Source organism: Mytilus edulis, chromosome 6 (genome assembly GCF_963676685.1).
Source record: "Mytilus edulis chromosome 6, xbMytEdul2.2, whole genome shotgun sequence".
In the NCBI taxonomy this organism is placed as follows: Eukaryota; Metazoa; Mollusca; class Bivalvia; order Mytilida; family Mytilidae; genus Mytilus; species Mytilus edulis.
Genome location: NC_092349.1, coordinates 11,150,860 through 11,166,770, shown reverse-complemented (window position 1 = coordinate 11,166,770; position 15,911 = coordinate 11,150,860). Strand labels below are relative to the sequence as shown.

Sequence of the window (15,911 nt, the reverse complement as noted above, 5' to 3'; positions counted from 1 at the left end):
ACACAGCTTATAACAGTGAAAACTGATTACAATCTTTACTGTATGAACCAAGATGGAACACTCGTTTATTCGAAGGATGAAGCGATAAGAGGAATTGCCGCTGATCAACAGGGAAATATCTACTTTACAAACAGGACAGGAAATATCAATCGACTCTCTTTGGACTGGACAACCACGGAAGAGGTTCCGAACAAAAACCACGGACTTGACACTCGTTCTGGTGCTATGTCTTTTAATAGAGACTTTACCAAAATGTTTGTCATAAACAAAATTGATGACAAGTCTGTGTTTGTGTACAAGTGCATATATTAACACATATAATTACAACCAGACTCAAGCTAATGAACAATAATCCAGCGAATAATTACCTCAACAGAAACTTTCAAATAACTAACACTGGACACTTTTAATTTGCAAAACACTCATTTGCAAATCCGCCGCCGCCTCAAACAAGAGCTACAATATTATGTATATAACCAAAATGTGCAGAATTACATGGGATTCAATAATTTCATTGGTTTTCTACAGTTACTTTCATATTTATTTTGCAATTTGAATTATAAAAACATGGGATTTTCAATATCCCATGGGACAGGGCAAAATCCCATGGGATTTACCATTATCCCATGGGATTTTGGTTAAATCCCATGGGATTTTTTTTTGTCCCATGGGATTATTGTAGTCCCATGGGATATTTGTTGTCCCATGGGACAAAAAAAATCCCATGGGATTTTTATTATCCCATGGGATTTTTAATATCCCATGGGACAAATTAAAATCCTATGGGATTCTAATTGTAAATATATAGATATAAATAAACAGTAATGTGTATGTTACAATGTTTTCTATTTGGTAGTAAATTATTATAAGATGAATCTTTTTAATTGAATATCTTTTTTTCTTGGGAAATGTTAATTTAGCATATTGTTCTTTAACTGTTCAAAACTAAACTTTTAAACAACAAAGCAGATAATGTAAGTATCAATATATGTTTATTCATGAATTATAGAATACTTTCTTGAAACACAATTATTTGCCATTTGAAATCAATAAAAACTCTATTGTTAGGCTTAACATACTAGTAGCTATTTAAGTAAATCTATTTTTTTCACAATATCCCTCAACACAAAACATTAATAGTTTCTTATCATCCAGCATTGTTTGATGGTATAGTCCACTTTTTGGACATTCAGCACAGAACTTTGACATTATTGTGGTTTCAATATTTTTTTGAATTTAAAAGAACTTCAAATCATTGACTGAGTGATGAAAATAATAACTGATCCAACTTTTGTCTTTGAATTTATTCTGGTCTTGTTTCTATGTTTTCTCCATTTATTCTAGGTGGTGAATTTCAATCCTTCTGAAAAAGAACCAATAAAATCTAAAGTAATGGATTATACAAAATTGTTTTCATACATGTAGCAATAATATGATTTTCAATAAAAATAGCTATGCAATATGGATTTTACTGATTGTTAAAGGTTGTCCAGTGTCATCAGTTGCTAACGGCCTACATCCTTTGGTCTCTGATGGAGGGTTGTCAAATTAGCAATATACCACATCTTCCTATTCTAATACCATATAACAATCAATTAATTTATTCTTCTTTATAACATTTGGGTATTTTCCCAAGTTATATACATTATATATATATATACTGTAAATTCGGAATTAATGCGAGTTTTTTTTTATTGCGAAAAATGCAACGGAGTTGTAAACGCAATAATTTAAACTCGCATTATGAAATATTTTATATGGATTAAACAGGATTTTTCTCAAAATTGTAAAATTTAAAATCGCATTTAAGTCTAAAATGACAGAATCGCAATAATAAATGCACGCAATAATTTATGAATTTACAGTATAAAGATCAATGTTAAAACTTTAGACAACTATAATAACATTCCATTATTCACAAGAATTTGCAATATATTATACAAAATGCAGACAACAGAAACAATATTTCTTTAAGTTTTTGAAGTTCAGACAGATTTCAATTTGTGTTTTATTTCAATGAAAAAATACCTTGAACATATTGGAAATTATAACATTGATACAAAAAAAATATGTATGTTTTATCCTTATTTTTTGTGTTGTTGGCTTGCTGTCTCATTTTAATATACATTTAAACATACATCAATAATCTTCTTCTTTATTAAAAGTAAAAATGGGATATTTTTGATTTTGATATCCCAAAACATTATAGTTCTATCAAACACCAATGTGTTTGATATTAATTTTAAGACATGTATAAATGTTCCAGACCATATCAGTATTCGGATGTTACTTTTACGGTCCAGAACTTACAGTCCCACCATATGTGTACAGTCAGACCATTTAAGTATATTTGTACTGTCTGGTACCAGCTCGACCAAACCTGTGTTTTTATTTTAACTGCAATTAAACTTTTTGTATTAATCTATTAAAGATTTCAGTTATGTTGATCTGTACTGTACATTTGTTTGTAATAAACTTGACCAACTTCTTAAAATTGGGCAAGCGTACAGTCCAAATACTTGTTTGTTCTGGAACATAAACATGATTAACAAGCATTTGGCAGGATGTCATGCTAAAATCCCATTAATATTAGTACTAAATTTTGAGTATATACATGTAAATCCACAAGTTACTTACTGAAATTCATGGTGAACACTCACCAAAAACTTACAATTTAGAGGAAAGACTGGAAAGATGAATGCGCTAACACTATCAAAACAGAGCATAAAACTTACCGAAAAACAAGATGTTTTACATTTATCCAGGAGCAGGATAATTGAAAAGTTGTTTTTTTCTTTCTCTGCTGTCCATCATATAACCTTTGATTTTATTCATGCAAAATATGAAAATCTGCAAAGGTAAGACCTAGAACCTCAACTTATCCACATTTTGAATTTTGAACTGCATACTTGTCCCTTTCATCTTGCTGACAACCTAAACATAAAAAAATGATAAAAACATAATTCTAGATTGACTTTGTGTTTTTATTTTTGTTGGTACATGTACAAACAATTTTCCCAACTTTAAAACGAAAACATCATCACCAAAGAGGAGGTCATACTAACCTCCGAAATATTTAAACAAACCGAAATTATTACTTGATTAAGATCTTGTCGTAAATTAATGGCATAGATACTCTTATTTTTGAAAACTTGATGTCTATTGCATACTTATATTCCTTTGTACGAGAGTATGCATATTAAGATGGACTCCATGGACTTTAATGTTAGCATGATTAATTTTACAGTCACTGACAGTTTTTCAGCTCTATGTGTACATTTTGAGAGAATCTTGCAATACAGTATATTCTGATATTCAGAACTTATTGTGAGGTTTTTATTAATACAACTGAAAGCTGTATCTCGTTTTCATTTCTGATACATATTTATGAGCTGAAGACCAGTGCCGAATTTTTCTCACTGCATTGAAGACCCATAGGTGACCTTCGGCCGTTGTCTGCTCTTTGATTGGGTTGTTGTCTCTTTGTCAAATTCCCAGTTTCCACTTCCCATTTTATATCATGTATGCTGATTTTTCTTAAATTACAATATTCAATCATGCAATTTTGTCCATTATTGAAAATACGATAAGCAAAAATAAATGCACAAAAAATTTAACATTGTTATATATGTAAAAGACTTTTTTTTAAATTCAAAACAGTTGCCTACACTGTTAATTTCCTTGTTTGATTTCATATTTTTAAAGCCTTTATAGCTAGCTAGATGGTATGCCGGGGCGGATCCAGCCATTTTAAAAAGGGGGGTTCCCAACCCAAGACAAAGGGGATGATCCTATATTCATTTGATTTGTTTTATTGTCTCATACAAGAATATATATGGTTTGACGGTGGAGATCAGGGATCCTGAAATTTTTTCACCTAACCACTGGATGACAGGGGATCTCAACCATTTAAAAGTTTCTCAAACATGTGGGGGTGGGGGTGAACCCCATGGACTCTCCCTATATTTCCTTTTATTTGTTTTATTGTTCTATACAAGAATATATAAATATGGTTTAGGGGTGGGGATCTTGACCGTTTACAAGTTTTCAAACTAGAGGGGGTGGGACTTCACTTTTATTTTATTTCATTATTAATTTTATTGTCCCCGACAAGAATATATATGGTTTAGGGGTGGGGATCTGGATCGTTCACAAGATAATAGCACATTCTCAAATTGAACAGAGTGGTGAAACCCCCAAAGACCTCCTTTTAATTTCATTTGATTTGTTTTATCGTCCCATTCAAGAATATATATGGTTTAGGGATGGGGATCTGGACCGTTTACAAGATAATAGCATATTCTCAAATTGAAAGGGGTGGGGATTACCTCCCATGGACTAACCCTCCCTTCTTTCTTCCCCCCCCCCCCCCCGAAATACCTTTTAATAAGCCCCAATGCACAGATAGTTCACAGTATTTTCCCTTGATTTACACTAAAGAATATACACTATACAGGTGTAATTTTTTTTTTAAAAGATAATACAACTGAAGACCACCCTGACCACAGTGGTGGATCCAGAATTTTTCATAAGTGGGGCCCACCGACTGCCTAAGAGGGGCCTGCTCCTGCCATGACTCAGTGATTCCATATATAATCAACCAATTCTTTTCCCAAACAGGGGGCCCTGAACTCCTGATCCCCCCTTTTTTTTCCTCATTTCAATCACCCTGATATAAATTTAGTTATATCACTTACAATAGGAATGGTTTGAATTCCCCAATAATTCTTATATACCATTAATATCAACATATTTCATTTTTGATAAATGAAAGGCAAAAGTTTTCTATGGGTAGAAATGGATAGTGGGAAGCTTTCAGATTCACACCATGCCGGTGGCTGTGTTCAAAGTGCTGGGTTTTTATTACCCTCGTTGTTTGCGGACTAACTATTTAGGCCAGTGGTGGATAATAGTGTGCGTGCATTAATCTTCTATACCTTCTTAATCAATATATTCAAATACTGACGGCAAGTGTGTGTTGTAATGATGTATCAATGTCTTTTTGAAAATCACCGTGCTTATTTACATGTGGGATCGAGAATGCAGGGGAAGGAAACTTGTCAATTATGTTTATTTCTAAGCCAAAATAAAATGAGCCGCCGTAAAATTAACCTTGGGTAATAACAGTGCATGTAAGGCTCGTCTCGGAGGGGTGTCTTTTTTTCTGTCTTCTTTTTTTAGTTATATTTTTAATAACTTACACTTTTTTCCATTATTCTCTTTCTTTCACTATTCTTTATTCCTTTTTTTCTTTGTCCTTTGTTCTCTATTCTGTTAATTCACATCCATACACCTTAATATGTGTATGTGGACTTACTGTAGTTTATTTTTTAGTTCTGGCAGAGATGTTAGATACAATATATATGTCTCTGGTTCTGGTATTATACGATAAGTCAATTTCTTTTTCATGCAGTGTCATGAAATATAATGGTTTTATGCATATCAGCCAAGATTGTGCGCAACATTTTAATAAACAATTCAACACTATATACACGTTTAATGTGAATTTTATTAAAATCGATGAAGAACATGAATTTGGCAGCTAGTGCCCCTTAAACAGGTAAAGTTCGATTAACAAATTCTGATCTACTGGCATTCAACACCAAATTACTTACTTGCTGTATATTGATAAATGTGATTGTATATTGTCAATACCTCAACATCGAGAATACGTCATGTGAGGTGTTGGTCGCTACGTTTGATACGGGGTCAAAGGTTGCGGCTTCGAGACAGAGAAAAACATCCAGGTAAAAAGTGTAGAATTTTGTTTTTGAAAATTTGAGTTGTAAATTTTCCTAAAAAGTACTTAATTCCGTTCATCTAGTTGTAAATTTTCCTAAAAAAAAGTACTTATTTCCGTTCATCTATTATGGGTATAAACAAAACTGAACAAGAAAAGTATTAGTAAACAGACAGAAAGTCCGACGTTGAATTAATTATTTTATAATTAATTGTTTAAATATATGAGAGAATGTTTTAGGCGAATTTTTATATGAGAGAATGTTTTAGGCGAATTTTCTTTAATTACAGATAAATGTATTTTAGGTTCAGGAAATGATTTATTCTTCGGGTACGTCTAAACAACCGCTCAGGACCTCCTGAGTGCACTCAGGACATACAAAGTGCACTCAGGACCCATTACCGTAATCATATATGCACACATGATGGATGTTTATATTCGTTATACGCTTCTTATTTTAGAGTTAAATTTTGGTAGAAGTTGAAATCGCAGGGGCGGATCCAGCCATTTAAAAAAAGGGGGGGTTCAACTACATGTCCCCATTCAAATGCATTGATCGGTTCCAACCCCCCCCCCCCCCCCCCGGGAACCCCCTCCCTCCTCTGGATCCGCGCCTGAATCGAACTTAGATAGATATGTTAATTCTTATAAAATAATGAGGGCACGTGTCACTGATTACACAACTACTGAGCCATGAATTATCCAATCAACAAAATTGATTGGATTATCTTTATTGTTTTTTAGGAATTGTATTGTTTAGTTCAGTTTTACCTTTAACATGAATTTGCATATAGAAAAAATTAAATATATATCTCATTCGATGTGCTTTTTCAGTTTATTTTTCATGATGACGGGTAAATTAATTTGTTGTGTTTTGCAGTTCACGAATAAAGAAAATTATTTTATAGTTTTTTTTCTGTAACAAGTTCGATTTTTGTTTTTCAGTGTGATTCTTTTCTTTCTCTCTATCTAAATCAAGTTTTTAAACAAACACAATGTTGACTGAATATCAAATTTTATTACATTTGTATATCTTTATTCTCAACAAACCATTATACAAGAGAAGACAATTATGTACAATATTCAGTTTAACCTTAACGGAAATCTGTGCACGAAGACTTAGTCGTGGTTTGAACGGATTTCGTGTCAATAAACTGTCTTCGAAATAGTCTTTCTTTGTTAATGTTTGTGTCATTTTGGTCTTTTGTGGATAGTTGTCTCATTAGCAATCATACCACATCTTCTTTTTTATAATTTCTCGCTACTACAATCTAACTTACATATTTTTTTAGAAATAATTATACCCAAAATATCATAATTTTTAAAAAAACGGAGACGAAAACGGAGACAAGTTCATTTTCAGAATTTATTTTCGCATTGAAATTCGTTTCAGGCTTGTGAAACTGGACAAAACGACTTTAATTAGAGAAAAAAACTTAATAAAAACGGATTTCTTAAAATATTCGTATAACTCAAAAATAAAATTCCTGGACAAGTTCGATAAAAATGAGAAATAACATCTAACTACATGTATATGAGTTTGATTGTTTGAAAAGTACGGCTTTTACCGTAAAGTATGAACATTTATTTCCCTTTTCAAACTCGTGCAAAGAATTCATTACTGGTCCAGGACATGATAATAAAATTAAGAATAAAACGTAAAAATTTATGGAACGAAATCTTAATAAAAGACGAAAATCTTAAAACATCGTGATATTCATTCTAGACGTCACAATATTACTTCCCGCATGGTCACACTGTACTAACAACACAATGTATAAAACAACAATAAAGATAATCCAATTAATTTTGTTGATTGGATAATTCATGGCTCAGTAGTTGTGTAATCAGTGACACGTGCCCTTATTATTTTCTAAGAATTACAAATGTAACATATCTATCTAAGTTCGATTTCAAATTCTACCAAATTTAACTCTAAAATAAGAAGCGTATAAAGAATATATGCATCCATCCTGTGTGCGATGACTATAAAGGGTCCTGAGTGCACTTCGTATGTCATGAGTGCAATCAGGAGGTCCTTCAAGCGGTGTTTAGACGTACCGTTATTCTTCTGGAAGCTTCAATTTTTTTTTTATCAATAACTTTTACACAAGGAGACATTTTTGTTTTTTGACAGCATGAACCCCAGTTAATGAGCAAACACAAATTAAGAACGAAAATCGTTTACAATTAAATTTTAAAGAAGGAAAAAGGGGGGGGGGGGTAATAAACAAATTTTATTTACGCTCACATATTTCTAAACAGATTTGCATATGTAAGCTCTCTATAGATAATGTTAAATTATTTCAGGAGTTTTGAAAAAAAGAATATATACAGTTTAATTTCGACTAAAATAGTGATTCTTTTTATAGATTTGGTACCTCAGTTTCGACTCAACATTTCATTTTGAATTGTTAGATGGCAAACTCTTTAGGCGAATATTGTATCTGTTCTTTATTTAATTATGGTGATATTGGCGATAATATTCATTATAACAAGGCCTTGTACAAATCCTTGATTATAGAATGTTTGGCAATTGAAAAAGACGAAAGTAGACAAACCCTAATTATGCAGGGTTTCACAAGTTGATCTCCAAGCGGCCCACATTTAACATATAATAAGATCTATATTTCTCAACGTTTTCAAAATGAAATAACTAGAATTGAAAATTTCCCAACTGTGAAAATTTGTTATTTCTAAACGTCTTTAATTATTATTTCGGAAAAAAAAAATATTTAGCATATTCATATATTTTCATAATTTTTTCCGAGGAAACCTTTTTTTTTGCAAAGTTTACTTCTATGTGTTTTTAACCATCACCAGCGACTTATTCTCTGCCATCACCAATTAGTCCTAATTATTAAAGATCAATTGACCAAATTCAAATGATGATTGGTATATCGTATTGAATATGATCATCGGTCATCCGTGACGTATCCCAAATAACGACGCATGCCGATAGATAGATCATAGTTTATTAATTAGCGTCTCGCAATTTAAATTTCATCAAGGGGACTTAATTAAACCAGTTACTATACAAATCTTGAAAAAACGATGTACATGTACTTTTTAATATTTTTTAAAACAAATTACGAAAACGTTTAGTGTAAAAATCACCGAATATAAATGTTTCTTTCTTGCAGGTTTTGGCATTTGTAAATAACATTAACGTTTTGGAATTCTAATGCAAAAGACAGTCGATTCAAACTGAAATAACTTCTTTAAAGATGGTTTGATTTTTTCAGAGACACACATATATATATATGTCTCAATACATGTATTATATGTCTCTGATTTTATCAAAACAAAAATAACAAAATTATAAAATATGTTAGTTATCGAATGTATACCCTGAACTCTTACTATTATATATATATGTCCTAAGTTACTTAATGTCCTGTGTGCAACCAGGAGATCCTGAACGGTTTTTAAACGTACCATTATTTTATATGCATATATTCAAAGCTGTTCTTAATTATATGCATACTATAGGTATCAGTGGCGGATCCAGGGGGAGGGTTTCGGGGGTTGGAACCTCCCCTTTTTTGAACGATCAATGCATTTGAATGGGGACATATGGTTGGAACCACCCCCTCCCCCTTTTGTCCTGGGTTGAGACCCCCCTCCTTTTCAAATGGCTGGCTCCGCCGCAGAGGTATATTTAGATATATATGTGTGTACCAGCCCCCCTCCTAAATCTTTGGAAACAGATGGTAGATTATATAGGGAATCACGGAAGCATGACTGGACGTGAACACTCTAAGGCAGTCAATGAGTCCCCACTTATGAAAATTTCTGGATCAACCATTGCTTAGTTCTAGTTATCTTAGGTCCTAGTGTGAAATAATGCCAATAGGTCGTTTAAAACACATCTTTATTCATACATGTATATATACGTTTTCTCACGGATTTGTTCATGCAATATTGGAATTATGTTTACTCAATGCGCAATCACTGAAGTTTATATTTGCTACTTTTCTTCTTAATTTCATATAATTTTTTTTTTTGATTTTTTTTCTTCGAAAAATTAGTGGTGTTGAAATAGGGAATGGACACAGATACCTTATCACATTTAACCAAAGAAATGTTGTATAATGTCATCAATCTGTATTACACGTAGACAGGATGTTCTCTAGAAAACTATACGTTATACACACCCGAGAATACACGCACTGTCGAAATGGAAAATTACTGTATGTTATAGTTACCTGTAATCAGCTTTGCAACACCATGTCATGACAGTTCAAAAAGATTTTCTTCAAATCAAAATGGAATATTCATTTTTTCTGTAAAATTTAAAACTTTAAAAAGTAGACTTTGACAAAATTATGAAATAGAAAGAATTGAACAATTTAAAATCGTATTTTAACAAAGATTTCGATATAATTTTACAACGATCCTTAAAAAATAACCAAACAAACGTTGAATCAAACGATATGAACCTACGCAGTTTTATATTAAAATACTGACACACACCAGTTTGCCATCTCAGTATGCAAGGCAAGGGTGCTTGGTGAGGTGCTGGAACTTGATGTACATGTATCATTAAGTTAATACAGTTCTGTTAGGATTGACTGCCTTTTTACAGAGACTTCAGTTCTATTCTTAATGTTATCAGTTAGTTCCTGGCTTAGAATGATTCTCTGCTCAGCAAATGGTGCGTAATTAGCATTTGAATCAAATTTCTTGTAGAAGTAAAAAACACAAATTAATGTATTTGACAACTTTATTCAGGAGCACAGTCTATATTATCCGGCGTAAATAACTTCGAGATTTATGTGGAAGTTTACTCTGCTGCTCGATCTATGCTAATCGATGTTCCAGTATATTTCATATTTATATTTATTCGTGAGGCCTCGTAATCGTTTATATTCACTAAAAGCACAGTCGCCTAAATATTTTATATGGCGAAAAAATTGCGAAAATTGGGGGAAATAATATATTTTTAGTAGCATTATTATTTTAAAATCTTAAGAGGTTGCTTGCAAATTTAACTCTAAAATGAGAAGTGTATGACGATCTATAACGAATATATACATCCATCATGTGTGCAGATACGACGGCGACTATATAGGGTCTGCCATGAGTGCACTTTGTATGTCCTGCATGTGTGCACCCAGGAGGTCCTCCTGAGCGGTGTTTAGACGTACCGGGAAAATCTTATCTGATTCAGGATCAATTCATCGGTTACACTCCCCTGTCACCAGTGATTCTTTTTTGCTGACATTCTGAAAAAGTATTGTGTAGTCCCTGTGTAAGTGTTGACTCTCAACTTGCACATGTGATTTTTTAACACTCCCCGGACTTCTGCAAAAAACAATTATTCAGTTCACTGATTTAGATGGAAGGTAAACGAACAGAAAGTCACAGGACATTCCGACAAAAAGTCACAGGACAAAAAGTCAAACACATGTCAAACTCAGGCATAAAGTAACAAAGTTGATAGGACAAAAAGTCACAAACAATTTGTTGACAATTGATTGAATATAAATGAAAAAAGATTTTGAAATATCTTCTTTTTATTACATATATTCATTTTTAATTTTAGGAAATTGTTCATAATATAAAAAAGAAGATGTGGTATGATTGCCAATGAGACAACTGTCCACAAGAGACCAAAATGACACAGACATTAACAACCATAGGTCACCAAACAGCCTTCAACAATGAGCAAAGCCCGAGGTAAAGCCCATACCGCATAGTCAGCTGTAAAAGGCAATCATACTATATCTTTTTTTTTTATATTTACATGTTAAAAAATGCGTGCAAATGTAATCAAAAGCTGCACACAAACGTAATGATTTTTGTGTGCAAATGTAATGGTAATGTGCGCAAACCTAATGCACTGATTTATTTGTTTTTAATAAATTTTAATTTAAAAGTTGCTACATCATGTTCATGTATAAAACTTCAAGAAAAATACAAAAAGAGTGTTTTCTTGTTCAAAGAAAAATAATCCCAAAACTAAATTGTGACTTTTTGTCCTGTGACAGTGTGTGACTTTTTGACTGTGACTTTCTGTCCTGCATTCAGATTGAATAGGGGAGTTTGGTTGACCCCGCCTCCCTCTATCTGAGACTACTATCTCAGTGATGAGCTTTGTGTTTCATGTACAAATGTATTGTGCTTTAATTTATGTACAAAAAAATTGAAAAACAGATATGTTACACATAAACAAACGACAATCACTGAATTATCGGATCCTGACTTGGAACAGGCACAACCATAACAAATTGGCAGGGTATAAGGAACTTTGAAAATATTTAGTTTTTGTGGTTTGGTCTATTTTCCGGATACTGTAAGCAATAAGGCCCCTTTATTTAGTGAATGAAATAATTGTAAGATGCACTTAGCTGTCTGTGATATTTTATATGAACTTCACCTCATTTTCATGCATGGTTCATTGGTCAATGAAACACTGCATTGTTTTGTCAGTTTATCATATGTTTAAAGTTACAGGTAGATTATAGTTGGTAGATATGAAACAATTGTAAGGTGTGCATGTCTGAATGGCAGATTCATATATAAACCATGACCGCATTTTATTGTTCTTTGGTCAATGATAAGTTTTCTTGGTTTTGTCATTTTATGAGGCCACATTTAAAAGAATGTCTGTTTCCCCTCCCCCGGGTCTACCCTTTGTAAACAGACCAGGAAGGCAGGTTTTTTTTAGCTCACCTGACCTGAAAGGTCAAGTGAGCTTTTCTCATCACTTGGCGTTCGTCGTCTGTCGTCCTGCGTCCGTCGTCCGTAAACTTTTACAAAAATCTTCTCCTCTGAAACTACTTGGCCAAATTCTACCAAAATTGGCCACAATCATCCTTGGGGTATCTAGTTTAAAAAATGTGTGGATTGACCTGTCAAACCAACCAAGATGGCCGCCATGGCTAAAAATAGAACATAGGAGTAAAATGCAGTTTTTGGCTTATAACTCAAAAACCAAAGCATTTAGAGCAAATCTGACATGGGGTAAAATTGTTGATCAGGTCAAGATCTATCTGCCCTGAAATTTTCAGACGAATCGGACAACCTGTTGATGGGTTGCTGACTGTGAAATGGTTATTTTAAGGAAATTTTGCAGTTTTTGGTTATTATCTTGAATACTATTATAGATAGAGATAAACTGTAAAAGCAATAATGTTCAGCAAAGTAAGACCTACAAATAAGTCAACATGACCAAAATTGTCAGTCGACCCCTTAAGGAGTTATTGCCCTTTATAGTCAATTTTTAACAACTTTTCATCATTTTTTGTAACTTTTTTAAAAATCTTCTTCTCTGAAACTACTTGGCCAAATTTAACCAAACTTGGCCACAATTATCATTGTGGTTTGTAGTTTAAAAAATGTGTCCGCTGACCCAGCCTACCAAACAAAATGGCCGACATGGCTAAAATTAGAACATAGTGGTAAAATGCAGGTTTTGCTTTATATCTTTGAAACTAAGACATTTAGGGCAAATCTTTCAAGATTTAAATGTCCATCAGAATAAGATATATCCCCTCACAAATTTTCAGTTGAATTGGACAACCTGTTGTTGGGTTGCTGCCCTAAAATTGGTGATTTTAAGGTAATTTTGCAGTTTTTGGTTATTATCTTGAATACTATTATAGATAGAGATAAACTGTAGACAGCAATAATGTTCAGCAAAGTAAGATCTACAAATAAGTCAGCATGATCAAAATTGTTAGAGAACCCCTTAAGGAGTTATTGCCCTTTATAGTCAACATTGAACAACTTTTCGTCATTTTTGTAACTTGTATAAAAATCATTTCTAAAACTACTTGGCCAAATTTAACCAAACTTGGCCACAATCATAATACTAGGGTATCTATTTAAAAAAAAAGTGACTAATGACCCCGCCTACCAACGAAGATGGCCGACATCAGTAAACACATTAACAGGTGAGCGACACAGGCTCTTGAGAGCCTCTAGTTTTTTTTAACTGGATGTGATTGTCATAGCATGGTCACATGAATGGTTTGACTTGTCCAGTCCAGGCCACTTATCAGTTGTTTGTGCTCAATTTGAGTGTATTTATTTAGATTATCAATCCTTCTGCTTTCAAGCACTTTCCAAAAATGGAAACAAATTATTTTCAGGAAAAAAATAATTTCGATTTTTTTGTGGAAATTTTTTTTTGACCCGGGCGCTTATTTTTGACCCGTGTGGGGGGAGGGGAAACAAACATATTTTTGATTTTGGCCTTAGATTTTTAAGCATAGGTCTACTTGTTGTATGGAATGACTACAAGGTATCAAATAAAAAAAGATGTCTGCCTGCCAAGGTTAATTTTACTGTGACCTCATATTCATAGAATAATGATAATATTCATGATATTGAACAGCAAGAATGATGAGTTAGTTGATGTTATATACAAATAAGACAAAATTTTCCGTTGCCTACTAATTATGTAATACATGTAGTAGTTATTTTTGTCATTAAATGATGTTTACCCTTTTATGTGTAGGGCAAGAACATGAAAGATAAAGGGGAAACTATAAACAGAAGAAATTATCAACAAAATAAGATTTACAGAGGTCAACAAAGCCTAAATGGTAAGTCCACTGTTATAAAAATTTTTGTCCTTGAATAATAATTAAATATTTATTAAAATAAGATGTGGTATGATTAAAGAGAAAACTATCCATCAGAGTTCAATTTAGTGGATGTAAGCATTGTAATTACTTATTAGAGGCCATTGATGACCTGTAAGTAATGAGAAAACCCATACCCTATACATGTTATAGTAATCTATAAAAGTCAACACTAACCAAATTTGAAACAGAGCATCAATTCAAACGTCAAATATACCAGACTAATTTATAAAAACAAAAAATTATGAAAAATAAAAATGACGGGTATGAACCAACATCAACCACTGAACTATGTACAAGCTCCTGATATTAGACAGGTATAATATGGCTGGGTTGATATAAAAATAAGAAACACTTAGCAGTCTGATTTCCAATGAGACATTTCTCCAATAGAGATCAAATGACATTTAAGGAGGCTCTAGGGTATAACAATTTCAGAAAAATGTTTTAATATTTTTTTTTCATAACTCAATTTATTTATATCTTTATCATATGGTACACCAAATCATTCAAAACAATCAATTCGGTTTGGCCCCAGATGACTTTTAAAATGCATATATCATTGAAAAAGCTCCAAATTATCTCCCTTTGGTGCAAAAATGCCATTTTTTGGCATTAAAAATGTAATATCTTATTTAACTCAACGGTGGCCTATATTTTTTATTATAATTTTAAATAAGCTGTACTTTAACTAAACTATTATAAAATTTAAGCGATTTCTGTAATTTAGTACTTGAATATTTAAATGAAAGTTTATCATATTAATCATAAACATGATAAAATAGCCATTTTATTGATCTCTTCACTGATAATTTTTGAGTTTGTGTATTTGTAGGTCAGAAATCTGGATTTTCATGGTCATCATTCACAGATCAATACTGAACGGAAAACTTAAAGCTGATATTTTTCTCCATAGTGCGACTTTTTTATTAATTTGAAATGGAACATGTTTTTTCCTACATTTATTTGAAAGAGGAAATTTCAACATGATGACTATAAACAAAAAGGAGTCATATCATCACGATCATTGATGCACAAGAACTTGATCATATAAATACAACAATGTAATTATCAATTGAAAGATGGAACGAATGAACAAGATATTAGAATGTTGTTGTCCAAATAAACTTGCTTTGTCTTCTCATTTGAATCTCTCGATTCAATAAAGATGTACAGAGGAAGATCTTTGAAGAACAGATTGAAAAAATGTTTTGTCTAAGAATTGCAGGAATATTCTAGTGAATGAAATTATTTATTGTCTTCACTCTTATATAGTGTAAAATTAAAATTGAGAAAGGAAATGGTGAATATGTCAAAGCGACAACCACCCGACCATAGAGCAAACAACAGCCGAAGGCAACCAATGGGTCTTCAATGTAGCGAGAATTCCCGCACCCGTAGGTGTCCTTCAGCTGGCCCCTAAAATATGCATAATAGTACAGTGATAATGGACGTCATACTAAACTCCGAATTATACACAAGAAACTAAAATTTAAAATCATACAAGACTAACAAAGGCCAGAGGCTCCTGACTTGGGACAGGCGCAAAATTGCGGCGGGGTTAAACATGTTTATGA

General features: G+C 32.6%; 2 long non-coding RNA genes across 2 annotated transcripts; one reads left to right on the top strand and one right to left on the bottom strand.

The window, feature by feature from the left end:
* Positions 1-749: 749 nt before the first annotated feature.
* On the bottom strand, positions 750-5,828 carry LOC139527105 (uncharacterized). The gene is made up of 3 exons (XR_011665263.1): positions 4,938-5,828; positions 2,736-2,934; positions 750-1,363 (listed from the first exon to the last, which is right to left on the bottom strand). It is a non-coding gene; the product is annotated as an uncharacterized lncRNA (long non-coding RNA).
* Positions 5,829-10,457: 4,629 nt separating this feature from the next.
* On the top strand, positions 10,458-15,603 carry LOC139527104 (uncharacterized). The gene is made up of 3 exons (XR_011665262.1): positions 10,458-11,088; positions 14,208-14,295; positions 15,170-15,603. It is a non-coding gene; the product is annotated as an uncharacterized lncRNA (long non-coding RNA).
* The last annotated feature ends 308 nt before the right edge of the window (positions 15,604-15,911 follow it).